Consider the following 16,133-nt stretch of genomic DNA (forward strand, 5'->3'; position numbering starts at 1 on the left):
GGGAGAGTTTGGGCAAAATGTGGTCCAAAACCGCTTTCAGTAATTGGCATATTTTCTGTATAAAAAGTCGTAATTTCAATCTGCGAATACGTGAAGAGAGCCAGAATTTGGCTCCAATATGAGGCTCAAGCCTCGAATTTATGATGTTTGGGATATTTTGAAAACTGCAGGGGGGGGGGCAAAATGTGACCCATCGCAGCTCCCAGTAATTGGCTTATTTTCGGTATAAAAAGTAGTAATTTCAAACTGCGAATACGTGCAGAGAGCGAGAATTTTTGCTCCAAAATATTGCTCAAGGGTTAAATTTGGGATGTTTGGGATATTTTGAAAACTGCAGGGAAGGTTTGAGCAAAATGTGACCCATCGCGGCTTTAAGTTATTGGCTTATAATCGGAATAAAAAGTCGTAATTTCAAACTGCGAATACGTGCATAAAGCCAAAAATTTGGCTCTAAAATATGGCTCAAGCGTCGAATTTGGGATGTGTGGATTATTTTCAAAACTGCAGGGGGGGAGGGGGGCAAAATGTGACCCATCGCTGCTCTCAGTAATTTGCATATTTTGGATATAAAAAGTCATAATTTCAAACTGCGATATACGTGCATAAAGCCAGAATTTGGCTCCAAAATATGGCTCAAGGCTCGAATTTGGGATATTTCAAAAACTGCAGGGGTTTGGGCAAAGTGTGACCCATCGCTGCTTTCAGTAATTAGCATATTTTTGGTATAAAAAGTCGAAATTTCTAACTGCGAACACATGCAGAGAGCCAGATTTTGGCTCTTACATATAACTCAAGCGTCGAATTTGAGATGTTTGGGATATTTTGAAAACTACCGGGGAGGGTTTGGGCAAAATTTGACCCATCGCCGCTCTCAGTAATTGACATGTTTTCGGTATAAAAAGTCGTAATTTTAAACTGCGAATACGTGCAGAGAGCGAGAATTTGACTCCAAAATATGGATCAAGCGTCGAATTTGGGATGTTTGGGATATTTTGAAAACTGCAGGGAAAGTTTGGGCAAAATGTGACCCATCGCTGCCTATAGTAATTGACATATTTTCGGTATAATAAGTCATATTTTCATACGGCGAATACGTGAAGAGAGCCAGAATTTGCCTCCAAAATTTGGCTCAAGCGTCGAATTTCGGATGTTTGGGATATTTTAAAAACTGCAGGGAGGGTTTGATCAAAATGTGATCCATTGCAGCTTTCAGTAATTGGCATATTTTCTGTATAAAAAATCGTAATTTCAAACTGCGAATACGTAAAAAAAGCCAGAATTTGGATCCAAAATGTGGCTCAAGCGTCGAATTTGGGATGTTTAGGATATTTTAAAAACTGCAGGGGTGGTTTGGGCAAAATGTGACTTATCGCTGCTCTCAGTAATTATCATATTTTCGGTACAAAAAGTCGTAATTTCAAACGGCGATCCCGTGCATAGAGCCAGAATTTGCCTCCAAAATATGGCTCAAGGGTCGAATTTTGGATATTAGGGATATTTTAAAAACTGAAGGCAGGGTTAGGGCAAAATGTGGCCCATCGCCGCTTTCAGTAATTGGCTTATTTTCTGTATAAAAAGTCGTAATTTCAATCTGCGAATACATGAAGAGAGTCAGAATTTGGCTCCAATATGAGGCTCACGCCTCGAATTTGGGATATTTGGGATATTTTGAAAACTGCAGGGGGGGGGGGGGGTTTGGGCAAAATGTGACCCATCGCTGCTCCCAGTAATTGGCATATATTCGGTATAAAAAGTCGTAATTTCAAACTGCGAATACGTGCAGAGAGCGAGAATATTTGCTCCAAAATATTGCTCAAGCGTTGAATTTGGGATGTTTGGGATATTTTGAAAACTGCAGGGAAGGTTTGAGCAATATGTCACCCATCGCGGCTTTCAGTAATTGGCATATTTTCGGAATAAAAAGTTGTAATTTCAAACTGCGAATACGTGCAGAAAGCCAGAAATTTGGCTCTAAAATATGGCTCAAGCGTCGAATTCGGGATGTTTGGATTATTTTCAAACCTGCAGGGGGGGGGGGGGGGCAAAATGTGACCCATCGCTGCTCTCAGTAATTGGCATATTTTCGGTATAAACATCGTAATTTCATACTGCGAATACGTGCAGAGAGCCAGAATTTGGCTCCAAAATATGGCTTAAGCGTCGAATTTGGGATGTTTGGAATATTTTGAAAACTGCAGGGTGTGTTTGGGTAAAATGCGACCTATCGCTGCTCTCAGCAATTGGCATATTTTCGGCATAAAATTCGTAATTTCAAACTGCGAATACGTGCAGAGACCAAGAATTTGGCTCCTAAATATGGCTCAAGCGTTGAATTTGGGATGTTTGAAATGTGATTAATCGCGGCTTTCAGTAATTGGCATTTTTTCGGTATATAAAGTCGAAATTTCAAACTGCGAATACGTGCTGAGAACCAGAATTTACCTCCAAAATATGGCTAATGCATCGCATTTGGGATGTTTGGGATATTTTGAAAACTGCAGGGTGGGTTTTTGGGCAAAAATGTGACTCATCGCGCACTAAGTAATTGGCATATTTTCGGTATAAAAAGTCGTAATTTCAAACTGCAAATACGTGCACAGAGCCAGAATTTGACTTCAAAAATTAACTCAAGCGTCGAATTTCGAGTGTTTGGGATATTTTGAAAACTGCAGGGTGGGTTTGGTCAAAATGTGATCTATCGCTGCTCTCAGTAATATGCATATTTTCTGTATAAAAAATCGTAATTTCAAACTGCGAATAAGTGCAGAGAGCCAGAATTTGGCTCCAAAATATGGCTCAAGCGTCGAATATGGGATGTTTGTGATATTTTGAAAACTCCTGCGGGGGGTTAGGGTAAAATGTGACCCATCGCCGCTCCCAGTAATTGGCATATTTTCGGTATAAACATCGTAATTTCAATCTGCGAATACGTGCAGAGAACCAGAATTTGGCTCCAAAATATGGCTCAAACGTCGAATTTGGAGTGTTTTCGATGTTTTAAAAACTGCAGGGTGGGTTTGGTCAAAATGTGACCCATTGCTGCTCTCAGTAATTGGCATATTTGCGGTACAAAAATTCGTAATTTCTAACGGCGATCACGTGCAGAGAGCCAGAATTTGCCTCCAAAATATGGCTCAAGGGTGGAATTTGGGATGTTAAAGATATTTTAAAAACTGCAGGGAGGGTTTGGGCAAAATGTGGTCCAAAACCGCTTTCAGTAATTGGCATATTTTCTGTATAAAAAGTCGCAATTTCAATCTGCGAATACGTGAAGAGAGTCAGAATTTGGCTCCAATATGAGTCTCAAGCCTCGAATTTGTATTGTTTGGGATATTTTGAAAACTGCAGGGGGGGGGGGGTAAAATGTGACCCATCGCTACTCCCAGTTATTGGCATATATTCGGAATAAAAAGTCGTAATTTTAAACTGCGAATACGTGCAGAAAGCCAAAAATTTGGCTCTAAAATATGGCTCAAGCGTCGAATTTGGGATGTGTGGATTATTTTCAAAACTGCAGGTGGGGGGGGGGGGGAGGCAAAATGTGACCTATCGCTGCTCTCAGTAATTTGCATATTTTCGATATAAAAAGTCATAATTTCAAACTGCGAATACGTGCATAGAGCCAGAATTTGGCTCCAAAATATGGCTCAGGGCTCGAATTTGGGATATTTACAAAACTGCAGGGGTTTGGGCAAAATGTGACCCATCGCTGCTTTCAGTAATTAGCATATTTTCGGTATAAAAAGTCGAAATTTCTAACTGCGAACACATGCAGGTAGCCAGAATTTGGCTCCAAAATATGGCTCAAGGGTCGATTTTGGGATGTTTGGGATATTTTGAAAACTGCAGGGGGGGTTTCGACAAAATGTGACCCATCGATACTCTCAGTAATTCTCATATTTGCGGTATAAAATTCGTAATTTCAAACGGCGATCACGTACAGAGAGCCAGAATTTGCCTTCAAAATATGGCTCAAGCGTCGAATTTGGGATGTTTGGGAAATTTAAAAACTGCAGGGAAAGTTTGGGCAAAATGTGGTCCATCGCCGCTTTCAGAAATTGGTATATTTTCTGTATAAAAAGTCGTAATATCAATCTGCGAATACGTGAAGAGAGCCAGAATTTGGCTCCAAAATGTTGCTCAAGCGTCGAATTTGGGATGTTTGGGATATTTTGAAAACTGCAGGGGGGGTTTGGGCAAAATGTGACCCATCGCTGCTCCCAGTAATTAGCATATATTCGGTATAAAAAGTCGTATTTTCAAACTGCGAATACGTGCAGAGAGCGATAATTTTTCCTCTAAATTACTGTTCAAGGGTCGAATTTGGGATGTTTGGGATATTTTGAAAATTGCAGTGAGGGTTTGGGCAAAATGTGACCCATCGCGGCTTTCAGTAATTGGCATATTTTCGGTATAAAAAGTCATAATTTCAAACTGCGAATACGTGCAGAAAGCCAGAAATTTGGCTCTAAAATATGGCTCAAGCGTCGAATTTGGGATGTTTGGATTATTTTCAAAACTGCAGGGGGGAAGGGGGATGGGCAAAATGTGACCCATCGCTGCTCTCAGTAATTGGCATATTTGCGGTAAAAAAAAATCGTATTTTCAAACAGCGATCACATGCAGAGAGCCAGAATTTGGCTCCAAAATATGGGTCAAGGGTCGAATTTGAGATGTTTGGGATTTTTTGAAATCTACAGGGGGGGTTGGGTAAAATGTGACCCATCGCTGCTCCCAGTAATTGGCATATATTCAGGTATAAAATTCGTGACTTCAAAGTGCGAATACGTGCAGAGAGCCAGAGTTTGGCTCCAAAATATGGCTCAAGCGTCAAATATGGGATGTTTGTGATATTTTGAAAACTCCTGTGGGGGGTTAGGGTAAAATGTGACCCATCGCCGCTACCAGTAATTGGCATATTTTCTATATAAAATGTCGTAATTTCAATCTGCGAATGCGTGCAGAGAATCAGAATTTGACTCGAAAATTTGGCTCAAACGTCGAATTTGGAGTGTTTATGATGTTTTGAAAACTGCAGGGTGGGTTTGGTCAAAATATGACCCATCGCTGCTCTCAGTAATTGGCATATTTTCGGTATAAAAATTCGTAATTATAAACTGCGAATACTTAAAGAGAGCCAGAATTTAGATCCAAAATGTGGCTCAAGCGTCGAATTTGGGATGTTTAGGATATTTTTAAAACTGCAGGGGTCGTTTGGGCAAAATGTGACTTATCGCTGCTCTCAGTAATTATCATATTTTCGGTACAAAAAGTCGTAATTTCAAACGGCGATCACGTGCAGAGAGCCAAAATTTGCCTCCAAAATATGGATCAAGGGTCGAATTTGGGATATTAGGGATATTTTAAAAACTGCAGGCAGGGTTTGGGCAAAATGTGGTCCATCGCCGCTTTCAGTAATTGGCATATTTTCTGTATAAAAAGTCGTGCGAATACATGAAGAGAGTCAGAATTTGGCTCCAATATGAGGCTCACGCCTCGAATTTGGGATATTTGAGATATTTTGAAAACTGCAGGGGGGGGGGGGGTTTGGGCAAAATGTGACCCATCGCTGCTCCCAGTAATTGGCATATATTCGGTTTAAATAGAGGGATGCAGAGGCTCATACGAGGGATGGTGGAGTTCAAGAGAGGGATGGAGAGGCTCAAGAGAGTGATGCAGAGGCTCAGGCGAGGGATGCAGAGACTCAAGAGAGTGATGCAGAGGATTAAGAGAGGGATGCAGAGGCTCAAGAGAAAGATGCAGAGGGTCAAGAGAGTGCTGCAGAGGCTCAAGAGAGGGATGCAGAGGCTTAAGAGAGTGATGCAGAGGCTTAAGAGAGGGATGCAGAGGCTCAAAAGAATGATGCAGAGGCTCAAGAGAGAAAGGCAGAGGGTTATGAGAGTGATGCAGAGGCTCAAGAGAGTGATGCACAGGCTCAAGAGAATGATTTATAGGCTTAAGAGAGGGAAGCAGAGGCTCAAGCGAATGATGCAGTCTCAAGAGAGTGATGCAGAGGCTTACGCGAGTGATGCAGAGGATCAAGAGAGTGATGCAGAGGATCAAGAGAGTGATGCAGAGGCTCAAGCGAATGATGTAGAGGCTCAAGAGAGTAATGCAGAGGCTCAACAGAGGGATGCAGAGGCAAAAGAGAGTGATGCAATGGCTCAAGAGAGGGATGTAGAGGCTCATGAGAGGGATGCAGGAGTTCAAGAGAGGGATGCAGAGGCTCAAGAGAGTGATTCAGAGGCTTACGAGAGTGATGCAGAGGCTTAAGAGAGTGATGCAGAGGCTTGAGAGAGGGATGCAGAGGCTCAAGAGAGGGATGCAGAGGCTTTAAAGAGGGATGAAGAGGCTCAAGAGAGGGATGCAAAGGCTAGAGTGAAGGATGCTGAGGCACTAGAGAGGGATGCAAAGGCTCTTGAGAGTGATGCAGAGGCTCAACAGAGGGATGCAGAGGCTAAAGAGAGTGATGCAATGGCTCAGGAGAGGGATGCAGAGGCTCATGAGAGGGATGCAGGAGTTCAAGAGAGGGGTGAAGAGGCTCAGGAGAGTGATTCAGAGGCTTACGAGAGTGATGCAGAGGCTCAGGAGAGGGATGCAGAGGCTAAAGAGAGGGATGCAGGGGCTCAGGAGAGGAATGCTGAGGCTCAAGTGAGGGATGCAAAGGTACAAGAGAGGGATGCAGAGGCTCTTGAAAGTGACGCAGAGGCTCAAGAGAACGATGCAGAGGCTTAAGAGAGTGATGCAGAGGCTCAGGAGAGGGATGCAAAGGCTCATGAGAGGGATTCAGAAGTTCAAGAGAGTGATGCAGACGCGAAAGAAAGGGATGCAGAGGCTTAGGAAAGTGATGCAGAGGCTCAAAAAAGGGATGCAGAGGCTTAAGAGGGTGATGCAGAGGCTCAAGAGAGTGATGCAGAGGATCAAGAGAGGGAGTCAGAGGCTTAAGAGAGTGATGCAGAAGCTGAAGAGAGTGATGCAGAGGCTCTAGAGAGTGATGCAGAGGCTCGAGAGAGTGATGCAGAGGCTCAAAATAGTTATTCAGAGGCTTGAGAGAGTGATGCAGAGGCCTCAAGAGAGTGATGCAGAGGCTGATCAGAGTGTTGCAGAGGCACAAGAGAGTGATGCATAGGCTCAAGAGAGTGATGCAGATGCTCAAGAGAGGGATGCAGAGGCTTAAGAGAGTGATGCAGAGGCTGAAGAGAGTGTTGCAGAGGCTCTAGCGAGTGATGCAGAGGCTCAAGAGAGTGATTCCGTCTCGTAAGCCTCTGCATCACTCACATAAGCCTCTGCGTCACTCTCTTCAGCCTCTGCATCCCTCTCTTGAGCCTCTGCATCATTCTCCTAAGCATCTGCATCACTCTCTTCAGCCTCTGCATCACTCTCCTAAGCCTCTGCATCACTCTTTTAAGCCTCTGCATCATTCTCCTTAGCCTTTAAATCCCTCTCTTAAGCCTCTGCATCACTCTCTTGATCCTCTGCATCACTCTTATCAGCCTCTGCATCCCTCTCTTAAGCCTCTGCATCATTCTCTTCAGCCTCTGCATTCCTCTCTTAAGCCTCTGTATCACTCTCTTAAGCCTCTGCATCATTCTCTTGAGCCCCTGCATAATTCTCTATAGCCTCTGCATCACTCTCTTAAGCCTCTACATCATTCTCTTGTGCCTCTGAATCACTCTCTTGAACCTCTGCATCACTCTTTTAAGACTCTGCATCTCTCTCTTGAGCCTCTGCATCACTCTCTTGTGCCTCTGCATCACTCTCTTGAGCCTCTACATCCCTCTCTTGAGCCTCTGCATCCCTCTCTTAAGCCTCTGTATCACTCTCTTTTCCCTTTGCATCACTCTCTTGAGCCTCTGCATCCCTCTCTGGAGCCTCAGCAACCAATAATGTGTTTGCATCATTTTTATCGTATATATAATAAATTAATAACAATAAACTGAAAATTCACAAAAACGTGGAAAAACAGCAAAATATTGCCTAATTCGATGATATTTTGTTTAAATCACATAAAGGGAAAGGGGGATGATAAACGTCAAAATATTGCTAAATTAGATGATTTTTAGTACAAAACAAAATGCAAGAAAACTTGCTTTAAAATGCAATATTATGCGAAATTCTGATATTTGAAGGCCAAATCACATATCGTGAGAAAACATCTAGTAGTATCGAAATATTGGTATAAACGAATATATTTAAGTAAAATCACACCATATGAAAAACGTGAAAAAAGTCACTATATCACCAAATTTGAGGATTTTAACTTCAAATTATAAAGCGAGGTTTCGTATTATTTAGATCCTAGAAAAGAAATATTAAAATTTTGTTTCCAATACAAATGATAAACATCGATGTGTTTTCATTAGAATTAACTAAAATGTTCCTGATTTTCCGTTTATGTTACCAATGGAAGATGTACACGTAAAACCGCTCTAATCCGGCTGAAACGTCGATATATGCAATAAAAACAGAACTTCTCCCCTTTCAATATCTTATACAGTATTTTAACGAGAAACAAATAGTTGGTTGAAAATGAAGTATTTATGGTTAATTTCTAACCAATTATGTGTTTGCATCATTTTTATCGTATATATAATGAACTAATACCAATAAACTGAAAATTTACAAAAACGTGGAAAAACGGCAAAATTTTAACTAATTCGATCATATTTTGTTTAAATCACATCAAGGAAAATGGGGATGATAAACATCAGACTATTGCCAAATTCTATGATTTTTAGTACAAAACAAAATGCAAGAAAACTTGCTTTAAAATGCAATATTATTCGAAATTCTGAGATTTGAAGGTCAAATCACATATCGTGAGAAAACATCAAGTAGTATCGAAATATTGGTATAAACGAATATATTTACGTAAAATCACACTACATGAAAAACGTGAAAAAAATAAATATATTACCAAATTTGAGGATTTTAACTTCAAATTATAAAGCGAGGTTTCGTATTATTTAGATCCTAGAAAAGACATATTAAAATGTTGTTTCCGATACAAAGGATAAAAATCGATGTGTTTTCATTAGAATTAACTAAAATGTTCCTGATTTTCCGTTTATATTACCAATGGAATATGCACACGTTAAACCGCTCTAATCCGGCTGAAACGTCGATATATGCAATACAAAGAGAACTTCTCCCCGTTCAATATCTTACACAGTATTTTAACGAGAAACAAATAGTTGATTGAAAATGAAGTATTTAAGGTTAATTTCTAACCAATTATGTGTTTGCATCATTTTTATCGTATATATAATAAATTAATAACAATAAACTGAAAATTCACAAAAACGTGGAAAAACAGCAAAATATTGCCTAATTCGATGATATTTTGTTTAAATCACATAAAGGGAAAGGGGGATGATAAACGTCAAAATATTGCTAAATTAGATGATTTTTAGTACAAAACAAAATGCAAGAAAACTTGCTTTAAAATGCAATATTATGCGAAATTCTGATATTTGAAGGCCAAATCACATATCGTGAGAAAACATCTAGTAGTATCGAAATATTGGTATAAACGAATATATTTACGTAAAATCAAACCATATGAAAAACGTGAAAAAAGTCACTATATCACCAAATTTGAGGATTTTAACTTGAAATTATAAAGCGAGGTTTCGTATTATTTAGATCCTAGAAAAGACATTAAAATGTTGTTTCCAATACAAATGTTAAAAATCGATGTGTTTTCATTAGAATTAACTAAAATGTTCCTGATTTTCCGTTTATATTACCAATGGAATATGCACATGTAAAACCGCTCTAATCCGGCTGAAACGTCTATATATGCAATAAAAACAGAACTTCTCCCCTTTCAATATCTTATACAGTATTTTAACGAGAAACAAATAGTTGGTTGAAAATGAAGTATTTATGGTTAACTTCTAACCAATTATGTGTTTGCATCATTTTTATCGTATATGTAATAAATTAATAACAATAAACTGAAAATTCACAAAAACGTGGAAAAACGGCAAAATATTGCCTAATTCGATGATATTTTGTTTAAATCACATCAAGGAAAATGGGGATGATAAACATCAAACTATTGCTAAATTCGATGATTTTTAGTACAAAACAAAATGCAAGAAAACTTGCTTTAAAATGCAATATTATGCGAAATTCTGAGATTTGAAGGCCAAATCACATATCGTGAGAAAACATGAAGTAGTATTGAAATATTGGTATAAACGAATATATTTACGTAAAATCACACTAAATGAAAACCGTGAAAAAAGTCACTATATTACCAAATTTGAGGATTTTAACTTCAAATTATAAAGCGAGGTTTCGTATTATTTAGATCCTAGAAAAGACATATTAAAATGTTGTTTCCAATACAAATGATAAAAATCGACGTGTTTTCATTAGAATTAACTAAAATGTTCCTGATTTTCCGTTTATATTATCAATGGAAGATGTACACGTAAAACCGCTCTAATCCGGCTGAAACGTCGATATATGCAATAAGAACAGAACTTCTCTCTTTTCAATATCTTATACAGTATTTTAACGAGAAACAAATAGTTGGTTGAAAATGAAGTATTTATGGTTAATTTCTAACCAATTATGTGTTTGCATCATTTTTATCGTATATATAATGAACTAATACCAATAAACTGAAAATTTACAAAAACGTGGAAAAACGGCAAAATATTACCTAATTCGATGATATTTTGTTTAAATCACATCAAGGAAAATGGAGATGATAAACATCAAACTATTGCCAAATTCTAGGATTTTTAGTACAAAACAAAATGCAAGAAAACTTGCTTTAAAATGCAATATTATTCGAAATTCTGAGATTTGAAGGTCAAATCACATATCGTGAGAAAACATGAAGTAGTATCGAAATATTGGTATAAACGAATATATTTACATTAAATCACACTACATGAAAAACGTTAAAAAAGTCACTATATTACCAAATTTGAGGATTTTAACTTCAAATTATAAAGCGAGGTTTCCTATTATTTAGATCCTAGAAAAGACATATTAAAATGTTGTTTCCAATACAAATGATAAAAATTGATGTGTTTTCATTAGAATTAACTAAAATGTTCCTGATTTTCCGTTTATATTACCAATGGAATATGCACACGTAAAACCGCTCTAATCCGGCTGAAACGTCGATATATGCAATAAAAACAGAACTTCTCCCCTTTCAATATCTTACACAGTATTTTAACGAGAAACAAATAGTTGATTGAAAATGAAGTATTTAAGGTTAATTTCTAACCAATTATGTGTTTGCATCATTTTTATTGTATATATAATAAATTAATAATAATAAACTGAAAATTCACAAAAACCTTGAAAAACGGCAAAATATTGCCTAATTCGATGATATTTTGTTTAAATCACATAAAGGAAAAGGGGGATGATAAACGTCAAAATATTGCTAAATTCGATGACTTTTAGTACAAAACAAAATGCAAGAAAACTTGCTTTAAAATGCAATATTATGAGAAATTCTGAGATTTGAAGGCCAAATCACATATCGTGAGAAAACATGAAGTAGTATCGAAATATTGGTATAAACGAATATATTTACGTAAAATCACACTACATGAAAAACGTGAAAAAAGTCACTATATTACCAAATTTGAGGATTTTAACTTCAAATTATAAAGCGAGGTTTCGTATTATTTAGATCCTAGAAAAGACATATTAAAATGTTGTTTCCAATACAAAGGATAAAAATCGATGTGTTTTCATTAGAATTAACTAAAATATTCCTGATTTTCCGTTTATATTACCAATGGAAGATGTACACGTATAACCGCTCCAATCCGGCTTAAACGTCGATATATGCAATAAAAACAGAACTTCTCCCCTTTCAATATCTTACACAGTATTTGAACGAGAAACAAATAGTTGATTGAAAATGAGGTATTTAATGTTAATTTCTAACCAATTATGTGTTTGCTTCATTTTTATCGTATATATAAAAAATTAATAACAATAAACTAAAAATTCACAAAAACGTTGTAAAACGGCAAAATATTGCCTAATTCGATGATATTATGTTTAATTCCCATAAAAGAAAAGGGGGATGATACACGTCAAAATATTGCTAAATTTGATGATTTTTAGTACAAAACAAAATGCAAGAAAACTTGCTTTAAAACGCAATATTATGCGAGATATTGAGATTTGAAGGCCAAATCACATATCGTGAGAAAACGTGAGGTAATATCGAAATATTGGTATAAACGAATATATTTACGTTAAATCACACTACATGAAAAACGTGAAAAAAGTCCCTATATTACCAAATTTGAGGATTTTCACTTCAAATTATAAAGCGAGGTTTCGTATTATTTAGATCCTAGAAAAGTCATATTAAAATGTTGTTTCCAATACAAATGATAAAAATCGATGTGTTTTCATTAGAATTAACTAAAATGTTCCTGATTTTCCGTTTATATTACCAATGGAAGATGTACACGTAAAACCGCTCCAATACGGCTGAAACGTCGATATATGCAATAAAAACAGAACTTCTCCCCTTTCAATATCTTACACAGTATTTTAACGTAAACAAATAGTTGGTTGAAAATGACGTATTTATGGTTAATTTCTAACCAATTATGTGTTTGCATTATTTTTATCGTATATATAATGAACTAATAACAATAAACTAAAAATTCAAAAAAACGTTGAAAAACGGCAAAATATTGCCTAATTCGATGATATTTTGTTTAAATCACATAAATGAAAATGGGGATGATAAACGTCAAAATATTGCTAAATTCGATGATTTTTAGTACAAAACAAAATGTAAGAAAACTTGCTTTAAAATGCAATATTATGCGAAATTCTGAGATTTGAAGGCCAAATCACATATCGTGAGTAAACATGAATTAGTATCGAAATGTTGGTAAAAACGAATATATTTACGTAAAATCACACTACATGAAAAACGTGAAAAAAGTCACTATATTACCAAATATGAGGATTTTAACTTCAAATTATAAGGCAAGGTTTCTTATTACTTAGATCCCAGAGAAGACAATAAAATGTTGTTTCCAATACAAATGACAAAAATCGATGTGTTTTCATTAGAATTAACTACAATGTTCCTGATTTTCCGTTTATATTACCAATGGAAGATGTACACGTAAAACCGCTCTAATCTGGCTGAAACGTCGATATATGCAATAAAAACAGAACTTCTCCCCTTTCAATATCTTACACAGTATTTTAACGAGAAACAAATAGTTGATTGAAAATGAGGTATTTAAGGTTAATTTCTAACCAATTATGTGTTTGCTTCATTTTTATCGTATATATAAAAAATTAATAACAATAAACTAAAAATTCAGAAAAAAGGTTGAAAAACGGCAAAATATTGCCTAATTCGATGATATTTTGTTTAAATCACATAAAGGAAAAGGGGGATGATAAACGTCAAAATATTGCTAAATTCGATGATTTTTAGTACAAAACAAAATGCAAGAAATCTTGCGTTAAAATGCAATATTATGCGAAATTCTGAGATTTGAAGGCCAAATCACATATCGTGAGAAAACATGAAGTAGTATCGAAATATTGGTATAAACGAATATATTTACGTAAAATCACACTACATGAAAAACGTGAAAAAAGTCCCTATATTACCAAATTTGAGGATATTAACTTCAAATTATAAAGCGATGTTTCGTATTATTTAGATCCTAGAAAAGACATATTAAAATGTTGTTTCCAATACAAATGATAAAAATCGATGTGTTTTCATTAGAATTAACTAAAATGTTCCTGATTTTCCGTTTATATTACCAATGGAAGATGTACACGTAAAACCGCTCTAATCTGGCTGAAACGTCGATATATGCAATAAAAACAGAACTTCTCCCCTTTCAATATCTTACACAGTATTTGAACGAGAAACAAATAGTTGATTGAAAATGAGGTATTTAATGTTAATTTCTAACCAATTATGTGTTTGCTTCATTTTTATCGTATATATAAAAAATTAATAACAATAAACTAAAAATTCACAAAAACGTTGAAAAACGGCAAAATATTGCCTAATTCGATGATATTTTGTTTAAATCACATAAAGGAAAACGGGGGATGATAAACGTCAAAATATTGCTAAATTCGTTGATTTTTAGTACAAAACAAAATGCAAGAAAACTTGCTTTAAAATGCAATATTATGCGAAATTCTGAGATTTGAAGGCCAAATCACATATCGTGAGAAAACATGAAGTAGTTTCGAAATATTGGTATAAACGAATATATTTACGTTAAATCACACTACATGAAAAACGTGAAAAAAGTCCCTATATTACCAAATTTGAGGATTTTCACTTCAAATTATAAAGCGAGGTTTCGTATTATTTAGATCCTAGAAAAGACATATTAAAATGTTGTTTCCAATACAAATGATAAAAATCGATGTGTTTTCATTAGAATTAACTAAAATGTTCCAGATTTTCCGTTTATATTACCAATGGAAGATGTACACGTAAAACCGCTCCAATACGGCTGAAACGTCGAAATATGCAACAAAAACAGAACTTCTCCCCTTTCAATATCTTACACAGTATTTCAACGAGAAACAAATAGTTGGTTGAAAATGACGTATTTACGGTTAATTTCTAACCAATTATGTGTTTGCATCATTTTTATCGTATATATAATGAACTAATAACAATAAACTAAAAATTCACAAAAACGTTGAAAAACGGCAAAATATTGCCTAATTCGATGATATTTTGTTTAAATCACATAAATGAAAATGGGGATGATAAACGTAAAAATATTGCTAAATTCGATGATTTTTAGTGAAAACAAAATGTAAGAAAACTTGCTTTAAAATGCAATATTATGCGAAATTCTGAGATTTGAAGGCCAAATCACATATCGTGAGTAAACATGAATTAGTATCGAAATGTTGGTAAAAACGAATATATTTACGTAAAATCACACTACATGAAAAACGTGAAAAAAGTCACTATATTACCAAATATGAGGATTTTAACTTCAAATTATAAGGCGAGGTTTCTTATTACTTAGGTCCCAGAAAAGATAATAAAATGTTGTTTCCAATACAAATGACAAAAATCGATGTGTTTTCATTAGAATTAACTAAAATGTTCCTGATTTTCCGTTTATATTACCAATGGAAGATGTACACGTAAAACCGCTCTAATCCGGGATGCAGAGCTGATGGGATGCAGAGGCTCAAGAGAGGGATGCAGAGGCTCCAGAGAGGGATGCAGAATCTCAAGAGAGTGTTGCAGAGGCTTAAGAGAGGGATGCAGAAGTTCAAGAGAGGGATGTAGAGGCTCAAGAGAGGGATGAATAGGCTCAAGAGAGGGATGCAGAGGCTCAAGAGACGGATGCAGAGGCTTAAGTGAGGGATGCAGAGGCACAAGAGAAAGATGCAGAGGCACTTGAGAGTGACGCAGAGGCTCAAGAGAGGGATGCAGAGGCTTATTAAGTGAGTGATGCAAAGGCTCAAGAGAGGGATGCAGAGGCTCAAGAGAATGATGTAGAGGCTTAAGAGAGTGATGCAGAGGCCCAAGAGAGTTATGCAGGGGCTCAAGAGAATGAGGCTTAAGAGGGGGATGTAGAGGCTCGAGAGAATGATGCAGAGGCTCAAGAGGGTGATGCAGAGGATCAAGAGAGGGATGCAGAGGTTTAAGAGAGTGATGTAGAGGCTCAAGAGAGTGATGCAGAGGCTAAACAGTGATGCAGAGGCTCAAGAGAGGGATGCAGAGGCAGAAGAGAGTGATGCAGAGGCTTAACAGAGGGAAGCAGAGGCTCAAGAGAGTGATGCAGAGGCTTAAGAGAGGGTTGCAAAGGCTCAAGAGAATGATGCAGAGGCTCAAGAGAGTGCTGCAAAAGGCTCAAGAGAGGGATGCTGAGGCTCCAGAGAGGGATACAGAGGCTCAAGAGAGTGATGCAGAGGCTCAAGAGAGAAAGGCAGAGGCTTAAGAGAGTGATGCATAAGCTCAAGAGAATGAAGTAGAGGCTTAAGAGAGGGATGCAGAGGCTCAAGAGAATGATACAGAGGCTCAAATGAGTGACGCAAAGGATCAAGAGAGGGACACAGAGGCTTAAGAGAGAGTGATGCAGAGGCTCAAGAGAGTGATGCAGAGGCTC

This window comes from Procambarus clarkii, chromosome 42, assembly GCF_040958095.1.
Source record: "Procambarus clarkii isolate CNS0578487 chromosome 42, FALCON_Pclarkii_2.0, whole genome shotgun sequence".
Classification (NCBI taxonomy): Eukaryota; Metazoa; Arthropoda; class Malacostraca; order Decapoda; family Cambaridae; genus Procambarus; species Procambarus clarkii.